Source organism: Rhipicephalus sanguineus, chromosome 6, assembly GCF_013339695.2.
Source record: "Rhipicephalus sanguineus isolate Rsan-2018 chromosome 6, BIME_Rsan_1.4, whole genome shotgun sequence".
NCBI lineage: Eukaryota > Metazoa > Arthropoda > Arachnida > Ixodida > Ixodidae > Rhipicephalus > Rhipicephalus sanguineus.
In genome coordinates, this window is record NC_051181.1 from 154,328,350 (window position 1) to 154,340,486 (window position 12,137).

Here is a 12,137-nt window from a genome sequence, read left to right on the forward strand (position 1 = left end):
TTGCGGAGGGTCATGAAGCAGGATACGCGCTCAATTAAAGAGGCAAACCAGATCTGCCAGCACGGCTTCAAGAGAAAGAAGGAGATGCAAAACAAAGCAGCTGCAATGCAAACAAAACGTGTTTTGTCCGTGGCCAGAACTGCTGCCACCAATCTTCACGTAATCGATTCTTTTTAAACTCAGGATTGATCACATAAGGTTTGACAACGTACACATCTGGGCCAACAAAAACCACACCTCTTGGCGACCGCTCTCCAGAAATTCATTTCCATTCATGAAGAGACCTTGGCTTTTATACCAATCTCTCAATTCTGGCACAGCACATCATCATAAGAGACGCATGGAGGGAATGCGTTCTTTAGCACTCAAGATATGAATTATACTCAACTGAAATAGATGAAAGAAAAGGAGGATACAACTGAAAGTGCATACTGTGGACTGAGGGATGTCTAACACTGGCGTGAAGTCGCAAACCACGCGAATGCATTTAATTGGAACGGTCTTTTTCTTTACAAAACAGTTCCCAATTTCCGACCATAGATCATTACTGTTGTTTAGCGAAGCTCAGAAAAGAAAAAAGACGTGCTACTGCATTTTCTTGTTACTAGAGATGTCCTTTGCGCAGTAGCCACCACGCTCTGGAAACACAATGTTTGACATTTTCTGCTTTTGTTGTAATAAAAATGATGCTACATGTTTTTTCATAATATCATTTTGCAGTCCTTTAAGAACATTTTGGGGGACTTTGAACAAAATTGAGATTGGGTTTTTTTTATTATAGATTTTTGAATGGAGGAGCACTTTTCTCTTTTTGGTGTTTCGAGCATGAAAATTTACTACTTTGAAAATTATTAGAGAAATACAAATGCAGAGGTTCATTATTCACATAAAGGCCTATTCATACTGCAAATATGAAGAAGCTAAGACGTTCACAGAAGTAGCCATAGCGTCCCAAATTTGACTGATTTTCAAAAACGCAGCGTTTTTCATGAATTTTTAAAAATACATAATTTACTCAGAATTCCATGAAATGATAACAGCTATTTCCTCTTTACTTCTACTTCCGCCAAAAAGAAAGATATTTGTAATATATAGCTTCAGTGGCTGCCAGCATGCTTCCGAATTTACGAAAACGCACTCTTCGTAAAATGGTCGTCGTCAACCGGCGACACTTGTCGAATTTTCCTGTGCTGAAAAAAATTTTTATTTTAAAACGAACTGCGATTTCGTGCTGTACAGTCATATGTGCACAACATACAAAATTATCAGGAAAATCGGAAACATCAAATATACACCCTTTTTCGATCTTTCGTGGAATCGACCTTTTGCGTATACAGGCTCAGCTATCTTTAAATGCCTCAGTAAATTATGCTTAATTAAATTTCAGCCAGGGTGGCCGAGTTTCGATGGAACCACGGTGCAGAAGCTCCTGTGTGCCGTAAAAAGGATGCACCTGGTGATGGTGGACGACCCAGGTAGTCAAACGTAATTCTTAGTGCTCTATTGCTACATTCCTCATAATCGACACTGTGAAATCTTGAAGCCCGCAATCTCCGACTGGCAGCCCCCCCCCCCCCCCCCCTCCAAGAAACAATCAAACAAAATATAGAGAAATTGCACGCGCTACACACTGAGACGATATAACCTTCCAGTCTGATTCAACTTCACTTTCTTTCTCAAAGCCTACTGCGTTATTTGATGTCACAATATCGTGCAATTTTTTGTCAGGCTTGAACTACGATCTTGGAGAAAGAGGGCACGATGGTTGTTTTTTTAATTGCTGGAAAAGTTTGTTAACTAAAGCAAGAAAGTTCTGCTAGGAAGCAGAGTAAGGAAAGTGAGCGAGGTCGTAGGAGATGCGACAAAGCCATCTATATTGAGCACTAGTGCACTAATTCCCACTGTGCTGCTAAATCATTTCTGTTTTTCCATGGCGATATTGCATGACTGACCCGAAGCTGTACCAATTTACAGAACACCGACAGGGAATGTCAACGTATGCACAAGAGATCTCCGCTTATCCATGCTATATATGCGCGCTGCGCTGGCGCACACTGACAAAACCTGATGCGTATTCTCATCTTGAGGATCTGTTCTGGTTGTCCCAGTTTTAACTCTACAACGCGACAAAATTTACTGATGGTGCTGTTAATACGAGACTTAGGAAGCTGTCCTGCGTTATTACTGATAATTATTTAGATTTTTACTACCAGCTGACAGCTTCATAAGGGACTTCCCAACTCTTCACTTTAACGGCAGCCCAAGCACGTTGAGATTATGAGCAGTAATACTTGCTGCTTTCTTAGTGCACATGAAATAGCAGATCTCTTGCAAGGCCTTGAACTACATATCGCTTCACATTAGGTTCCTTATACACCATTTACAACGACACTGCTTACGGTGCATAAAATTAAAGTGGTACGTATGTTTTTTTGTTGTTGTTGTTGATATGATATAAGGAGATGCTGGTGCACAAATAAGGCGCCATCTACTCCTTAGCCCTTGGATGGGTCTAGCATACAACACACAGGGTCCGAGAATTACATACAAAACAGTCTTACAGTACTAACACCAGAAGATAAGAAAATGCGCGGCACAATATAAATAACACCACGATCCTACGACACCGTCTCAAAAATACAAATAATGATGTCCCTCATGGTTCTTTTGCTAAGTCGGTCTGAAGAGATGATGTGCGCCTCTGCAACTACAACGCTGTGCGCTCCGGAATCAGCTCTTTACTGACTCCCTAACCAAAACCATGCTTGCAGGGAAAACCAAACCAGGGGTCATTTGCGAATTGGTTAAAACAGACATAGGCAAAAAATAAATGCAATAAAAAGAAGAAGAAAAAACATATCTCGAAGCAAAAATGGTACGCAGGGAACGTACAACCATGTTCACAAGGTTACCCTTTGCCCTTTAGCATACGAGTCACGGCAGGCAGGGGTGCTTAAGTGCGCGCTACCGCTCCTAGGTGGCAGCACGATAGTCAGTCTCTGTCTTACGCACTAAGCACAGTGATTTGGCTTTCCAGGGGAGCGCAGACGGAGCGTGACGCGCATCGCCAAGCTTCTTCTCTCATGCTTACTTTACTGCCATGGGAGAGTGAAAGCAGGTCGTATCAGGCGCTCTGCGAAACCTTGTTGCTTCGGTTACTACGTTTTCAGGTGGCGATGTTCCTTCTCGAAAGAACGCGGAGCACGGTCTCAGGCTTGTCGCTTAGTTTCAGTGTATAAAATATTAAAAAAAAAACAAAGGTTTAAAAACCACGGCAAGTGTAAATTTGAATTGACCTCCATATATATTCATCGAAATGCGCTCATTACGGAACGCAAGTGATTAGAAGAAGGCATAAGAAGCTATTGCCCACAAATTATCGGTCTTTTGCGTGCAGAGGTTCCTGTTCGTTTGCAAGCATACCTTAATATTTACATTGATATTTTTCACGAGGTTAAAACTGGTTTAGCCTAAGTGTGTTGAACCTTAATGCCAACAGTGATACAATTCCCGTGATTTCTTTCCAGAAAGAGGCGCGCAGTTTTTGTAATGAAATTAGATTAAAAAAGTAAACTTATTCGTAGATTCATTACCATCAGTCTCATCACTATGACCAGATCATTTATTTCCTTACAAGCGAAGACGTCATCTGGAGCTATCCAATAACCTTCTTACTTTTTTTTAAATCACTTACAGTTATTCGTATACGACAGCTCATTTCTCACTTTTAACACCAGAATTACTGATAAACTCTACGGCATTTTGGCATTCTTATGACTTCTTTTAATGTAATCGGATGCCGGCTTGTTATAATAATTCCAGTAACAAACGTATAGTAAAATTAACACCATCTTTACTGTAAATATTTGTGAAGCAGCGCCAGCGAGCCCTTACACGCACACTTTGTGCGCAGCGTAACAATGAGAGATAGGAAGCAAGCAACGTTATAGGGAACGCCGCAACACCAAGCAAGCACAGAAAATACTAGCACTTGATACGGGACGTCATAGAAAAAGAAAAAAGAGCCTAAACACAGCTTTACACAAAGACAAAACAACAGGTGATTATAGTATCAAACGTAAGTGCCACTTTGACAACTCCCAGAGAAGGTTATGCATGGGGCCTTTTTTTTTTAACACATTCTCTTTTCTGTACTAATCCGTGTACACACTGCGGCCTTTCTCACAGTAGAGTAGTTCTGCGCACTAGGTTTCGCGCTGCTGAGCTCGAGGGCGCGGTTTCGATTCCGGGGCACGACGGCCTAGTCTATATGAGTTCTCAATGCAAAGGATACCCGCACATTAAAAAAATACAAAACCCGGATGTTCGAAACTATTCTGAAGTCCTCCACTACGCGTCGTGACACGTAAAACCCTCGCAATCATAAATTATTAATTGCTTGTTACCCATTGGTAACAGCATCCCTCCTTCAGAAGGTCGATGGTTAGAAAGCTGGTGCCCGTCCATGGGGTTGTTACAAAGATAATAAAGCACGATATCCTTAATCAGCTCAGCTTTCATGCGTCTTCCGTCAGATAACCGGGAAGCAGAAAAAATTTCTTCGCTTCGCCCACTGCTGAACGGCACTCTTTGTTTGGACAGGAAACGAAGTGGACATTGGCTACGTGAAGGGGTTTCTTTATGCATTCAAAAACCACAGCAATACCGCATGCGACAGCGTCACCGGCACGTGATTCCCTCCGTCTCCTATCCGACCAGTGTGCAGTGTCAGGTCGAATTATCGCTTACGAATACTTTCGAGCCAATTTGAAATTCAGAGCCAGCCCATGCACTGAGCGGAAATCACGTACTTGATTAGAGACGTATAACACTGCTAGTAGGTGCTTCCTCCCCGACGTTTCTTTATCTCGCATGCTTGCGAACGAGGGCTACCGTGGCTCACGCGAAACAAGACACGACTTCTATTGCGAACAACTGAGCGCAAACGAAGCGCGCGCAAGGAACGCACGTACTTTGCCCCCGTGTGCTACGTGTAAATGCGCTGAAAGCTCAGGCCACCCCTTCTGCGCAGCAGCCGGTTTAAAGAACCACAGAGCCAGGAACGTAGCCGCGAAAGAACAGGTTTTCAGGGAGAACAGACGCGCGGATGGAGAGGTTGCTTTCAGTGCCGTCCAACGCTTTTATGTTTAGCTCTTTTTAGCGTCATTCCAGCACTCCGCACCTTTGTGTGGCTACAAGAGCGACAGAAAAAAAGCGAGCTGAGTCGACAAAAAAAAAAAAAAAAGAAAAGCAATAAAAAGCGTCTACCAGGTCATCATCTTCAACGCTTCCTTGTTTCTTCCTTGTCCAGACACGTGCTATATTTTCCGACGACGTCTGTCGCGATACTCCTTTTGTTTTACTTTTTGCCTTCCTCTTATGTCTGCGTAATATTCAACGTGTTGAAGGCGTTCTATTCACGGCTATAATCTCAGCACAGGACTGAGATTATAGCCGTGAATGGACGCCAGAAAATGCTTAGTGCAGAGAGGGCAGGGTGCGAACTTGGACGGAGCATGTGGCAATCTGAGAAGAAACGGCACGAGGAACAACGACACCATGAGGCGAAGAAGAGGCATGCACATATTCTCATTTAAATTCGTGGGGCGCACTGCGCGAATAGGACACGTCGCTCCTTGTTTCGCACTCCATCTTTTCGGGGTCCTTGATAGCGTGTCTCAAATTACCGTCACTGCACGTTAAGAATGCTACAGACCGAGCTGTTTTTATTTTAGTCACGATCACCGCGAGAGTCTAGCAAAAGCAAAGCTCAGCAATATGAACTTCATATAGAGCAATCCAGCTCTAACGACTCCGTTTATTGCGATAGCAAATAAATGGACAGTCTCGACGGGTTTTTGCCGTCACCGTTGCCGTCGCCGTCATGTCCTCCCAGTATGAAGTCCAAATGGATAAGATCCCCCCGCGCATTGTATGTTCTACCGCGGGTAAAAGCGCGCGAGCGGGGGCGACGAACGCGGCCGAAGCAGAGATCAAACGAGCCGGCCCATTTCCGTCGCTCGGACGGTGCATGCGATAATATCCCCCTGCTCGGGAGCCCTGCCGTCGAAGCTCGTATACCCTTCTACGTGCTTCGCTCTCAACGCGAAGTTACTTTGCGGAGAGCATCTCTTCCTGGAGAGGCCGTATTCTCTTACACCTGCGTTCTGTAGTTACGCGAGATCGGATACAAAACAGTCAGCTGTCAGCCTCACTTCGTGTGACACTACAATTTGTTGCTATCGCATTCATTGCTTCGCCCTTGCGGTGATTCTGTGACTTTTTTTTACGCTGTCTGTACCAATTTTGCTTCAGCTCACAAAGAGATTTAAAAGCTACTCTGATACATACTTTACATAATTCAGTACTGATGGGCGCACAGAAGGGGCGTTTTTAACTCAGAAATTGAATTATGTTTTCGAAAAGTAACACGGAATGTTAAGGACGCATACATAGCCGCAATATTGTTTTGGGGTACAATTGCCATTAGCGTAAGGTCTTTAGAAATGTAGCTGGTTTCAAAGGGTAAAAAATAAATGGTAAAGTTTTTAAAGTAGCTTTTATATGGTTATTTTATATTGCACGCGAGCCAAACATTATAGCGCCGCTCGCGGCCTGGAATTTACAATAAATACTCAGTCAGCTAAAAAGCGCGTCCTCTTCTCTCGACAGAAAAGATGCTTACGGCGTCACTGCCACTGGCCACGCCATTAGCTGATTCGAACATTGCGTCACTTGCCCGCGCGCGCGCTCGCGATATCGCGCTGAAAGTACGCCGCACATTCGGCGAAAAAAAAAAAAAGAATTAGTGCTCACGATCAGGAGGCGCGTGTGACGTACCTTCCACCCCCGTGCCACCCCCCCTCTGCTTAGCTTTCAGCGCTTTCATCGGTACAAGAGGCGAGAGAAAGGCATTACAGCGTGCGACAAATCTTTGTAATTCCGCTCGTACTGGATGGATTCTAAAAATGTTTGCGGTAGTCGATTCGTGAGGAAATAAGCTCCCTTAGTGAAGCCATTCCATGGCTACTGGCAAAAAGTGTTGCAGGACCCCTTTACAGAAGTTTTTTTGCTACGAAGAAACCATGTCGCAAGACATAATTTCCGCGGTTCCCTTTACGACTCTCCACGAAACGCCAAGAACACCTTTGAGCTCTTTTTGTAATGTAGAGCGCCCACCACTTCGGTGAGACTACCGGCCTATCGCTTGCTTAATACTTTGGCCAATGAGCTCGTGGCCGGTGGGATCTCATAAGATGGAAGAGTAAGCCAGTGTCCCGGTTTCCTTCTCTGACTCAAGGTCCAGTAAAATAGCTTTATTTCGAGCCGCAATCTTACGGCGCCAGGAAACGTGCTAGCACGGTGTGCCGCTCCATAAGACTGACAAAATTGCCCCCACTCTTGTTCTGTTATTGCCTCTGTTGCGGGAAGGTGTTGAGAAGAGAGGTAGTAACGAAAACGGGGAAAGGTAGTACAATAACACAACCTGACGACTTGTTCCCAGACACATTTACTCGGTATGAAGCGCCTGGTGAGTTCGAAATTGAATGCGTTTGCTTCGTATATCTTCCCAACTCGTATAATATGCTGGGACGGTTGTCCCTAGAACAGCTAGATGCCACAGAAATGAGGCGAACCCCACTACTCACTACTGGTCCACTGAAGTGTGAGGAACCGGAGAATGCCGCAAAAATACTCATGCTGCTCAAATGGCTCCTCAAGATTGTGCACGAAACGCCAAGCGCGTGCGGCAAGCCAGACAAGACGACGCATGTCGCGGTGAAAAGGCGCATGCTGCTCAGATGGAAAAATTCAAAGGAGCACAAGCTACATTCAAAAGGAACTTTCTGTAGCTTTCTCTACCTTTCATGAAAATTATGTGCCTTCCTGTATCCTTCATCAAAATTCGGTGTCACGCACGTGCCGTGTGCTACACAGCCTCGCAGGTCATTCACCTTCAATTGTGGAATGACCCCGTGATAAGCCCACTGATAAGCACCGGGGCCGCCCCTTTCAGCTTCGGCGGTCAACCATCTAGACAGCGTGTAAGGGCGGGGACCTTCAGTCAGCGATCCCTTACGAGCCATCTCATCTGTTCGTGCCGTCGTTGACATGACTGTGCTAGGTCCTCGCTTTGCATTTTGCCACTGGGATACGAAGGCGTATAAGCGTTCTTGTGGCAGTTCCAATAGCTCGAGCTGCAGCTATTTTTTCAGTGTACCGCATGTTTTGTGTATTACATGCAAGATATAAACAAAAAGCGTCTTCCCGTATACTGAAACAAAAAGTACGCAGGATCTTCTGGCACAAACGTTAGTGTGCAAATAATCGCATCCGCATGGCACACGCTTTTTATAAGCTTCGCGCAAAAACGCACAACTAACAACTAAAGGAGATGCCGTACGCGCAGAAAAAGAAACTGTCCGCCGTCGCTCTAAATCGAGCGCGCCAATGTGCCAAAGCCTGAAACTACAAATTGAACTTGTTATGGACATGCCCTGGCCTGGACGAGTACGACGGCGCTACCTGAAAACAGTGGGCATTCATCAAACGCGACCATCGAACTATGATTCATGGCTCTATGGGCCCAACGACAGGGTACTGTCCGTATATATCGCGGAAACCGGCCCCCATTCATATATTTAATTGTGTATGTTGTTGGGCAAGCTTTCGTGTTAAAAAATAAAATAAAAAACAAAAAACTTTCCCCGCATAAACAAGAATGCGTACATTTTCCATCACACCTGTTTTGCAAAAGCTTAAAAGACGCATCGATTTGACCATATCCACAACATTTTTGATGAAGGCTTTGTAATATATATATACTCCGCCAGATATACAGAATGTTTCATCGTGATTCCAGAGGCCGATATTTGCCTGTAAGCTATAGCTTTCGTTCTTTCGAAGCATCATAACTGCGCCCTCATTTTTTTTGCGTATCTTCTCAAAATACCTCAGGCTATCAGCGCCAGGCGTCAGTTTTCCGTATGTCGTTTAAAAAAGCGAGTCGGTTTATGCGGCGGAGTATTTCTGGATCGCAGTTGCATTCACGCATTTTCATTCAGGCAATTTTTTGGGGACAGGTTTATTTCTTCGCTTGAAATCATGAACATGAAGCTTCTCCTCTCCCGTTATTTGTTTCTATCGCACCATTTTGGCACAACTCGAGGCTACGACGCCCGTAGGCGTGCATCACCAAGCAGAGTGTCGACGACGTGACTTTCGCCGAACCGCATGCGAATATCTTCGTCGCGAAGAGAATTTTTTTCTGTTCAATTGTATCGCCTATCTTTACTCCGCGGTTAGCGCAAATATACATAAAACAAGAACTGCGTCTTACGAAAAGGGGTATTCTGTTTCCCGACCTTTCAGGTGAGTAGGAGAAAATAAAGGGAAACTATGGAAACAAGTACTAAAGCACGTCGACCGCGCAGTACGTGTAGGGATCAAGACAACAACAACAACAACAACAACAACAACAACAACCACAAGAAAAATGCTCCAGAGAGGCGCACTTCAATGTGGGGATAACTTGTGACAAAGGCTTCGTTTTCTGTCTATCGCTATTGGTGTGTCGTATGCCTTTCTGTCCTCGTCCAAGTATAGTTGGTGGGAACTCTTCTCGCTATTATTATGTGCTTTCGTATTCAATGTGTGTAAGGAGACTTACGTGCCTGTGTAACATTTCTGATGTTTTCAACCTCCCCGCGGCCTCATTCGATACTTCGCAAAACAGATTATATTGCATAGTACATGGGTATTGATATATAAATACTACAGTAAAGGACATTTGTTTCTCGGGGATACTCAGTAACCACTTAGTGTTCCCAGGGAAACATATCGCGACCATGGCATATATAAGTAATGACACTGCTTATCGATGCCGTTAGTAATTGCATTACTTGCAAACAGCTTTTAAATGCGAAGCATTTCTTAGCGAACCTCTGGCACTTTGAGCGTTTCTATCTACGTATCTATCTATCTATATATCTAGCCGCCTACGTCTTGGTGCTGTCATGATCGCCTCCTTAACTTGGTGTAGACCAAAATTTTCATGGGAGGGTAGGAGGATTTGGCGAATATGATTGCCGGGTCATAACATGAATAACGTTAAAATCCTGTCGCGTACGTCGTCAAACCCTTTCCACTAGACACGTGTGGCACATACCCGTTTACCATGGGCCGCGGTGCACGGGTATGCGCCACAGGTGATTGACAGTTTATATCTACCCAGGAAGGGCGAGAACAGACATTGGTAACCTAAATGCTAGAGCGTTAAGGAAAACCAACATCGGCAGCGTTGACGCAACGAATGGAAATAATGAAAATTAGGATCCCAGCAGGGAATCGAACCCAAGCATTCCACGTGGCAATCAGGTATTCTACCACTGAGCCACGCCAGGTCTATAAACTGGTTTGGAAAAACAGCCTACGCAGGCGTAATATCGGTGCAACGTCAATTGTGGTTGTGGTGACTGCTATCTAATTTTACAAGAAAGCAATAAACACTACATGATACTCCTACAATGTGTACTCCTACGATACAGGCGTCATATTAGATTAACGTCTGTAGTTCCAGTGTTGGCGCTGCTTTTATAGCAGTCTAATAAACATTACGTTTGTATTCCTATGATTCAGCAAGCTATATTGAAGCATTGCTCGACCCCGGAGGAATACAATAACGAAAGTTACATATGATATCCACATCACCGCACCGTAAAGTGCACTTCGTCCGCCAGAACGACGCAGTGTCCTGTTCATTTCTTACGAGGCTGGGCGATGGACTCATGCTGATCGAGGACGATGCCAGATTGATTGACAGCCGCTTTGTAGACTAGGCTACGTAGGCCACAAACGCCCAGGTAGTGTACGAATACGACAAACACCATCCACTGATTTTGGTCAACGTAGCACTATCCAGGCATACCAGCCTCGACGGCCTAAACCTCACCAACGCGAAGGGTGGCTTCAGGTTCCGACATGTCGCCGGCTCTGTCGACAGACAATTTGTCCATGAAATGACCGAGGCATCCACGAATTCCAACAGCTCTACTATACCACATACTTCACTACACATGGACCCCTCGTCACCACGATCACGACCGGATCCTATAACAAGTCAAGTCATGACCAGCTGCTGATGCTCACTGATCACGGTGATGATGCCCTTGTTCAAGAACTGTCAAGAACTTTTTGCACACATGCACACGGGTTCGTGAAACGTGCGTTCTCGGGACACGCATAAGCATTACATATCAGCTTACCGCTTCTGGTGTTCGTAATAGCCACGTTGCCATTGGCAGCGTTACCCAACCGTAAACAACTGGTTATATAAGACATATGCGGCTCTTCAACACACACACACACACACACACACACCACACACACACACACACACACACACACACACACACACACACACACAACCACACACACACACACACACACACACACACACACACACCACACACACACACACCACACACACACACACACACACACACATATATATATATATATATATATATATATATATATATATATATATATATGGGTATAAAATTTATACAAATCTCTAGCGTCATTTTGTAACGTGTCGCTAAGTAAAAAAAGTTACGCCACAGTCACCTACCCGCCGCATGCTTCGCCTAACATCGACTCCCACGGTACGTGGGATCTGCCAATTTTTTAGTAAAGGTCAACATGGTGCACTTAAAATAAAGCAAGTTCGGATCTTTGCACTACTATCCCGCTACAGTAAGGACTTCTCTGAGTGTATGTGACGAGAAAAAAGCAAAAATTACACCATCTCCCATTCAAGGGAACCATGAGGGGATGCGAAGCAGCATTGGGGGCGCACACCAAGCTTCTGTTACGCTCACTCAGCGTTTCCGTTAGTGTGTGAGCTTTGTATTGAGTGTTTGGGTTATCATTACGTTGTGTTTGTGCGTTGCTTTCCGTTAGCGCCGAGTGAACGAGTGGCGCCGACGTTGACGTTACAATTCATCTGAACGGGAGCGAAGCGAGAATGACGGAAGGCGATCGAGCGCACACGCTTATATACGCATGAAATGGGGGAGGGAGAGGAGAGAGTGGGTTACAGACTGTATTTGGCTGCGGTGTGGCTGCATCATGTG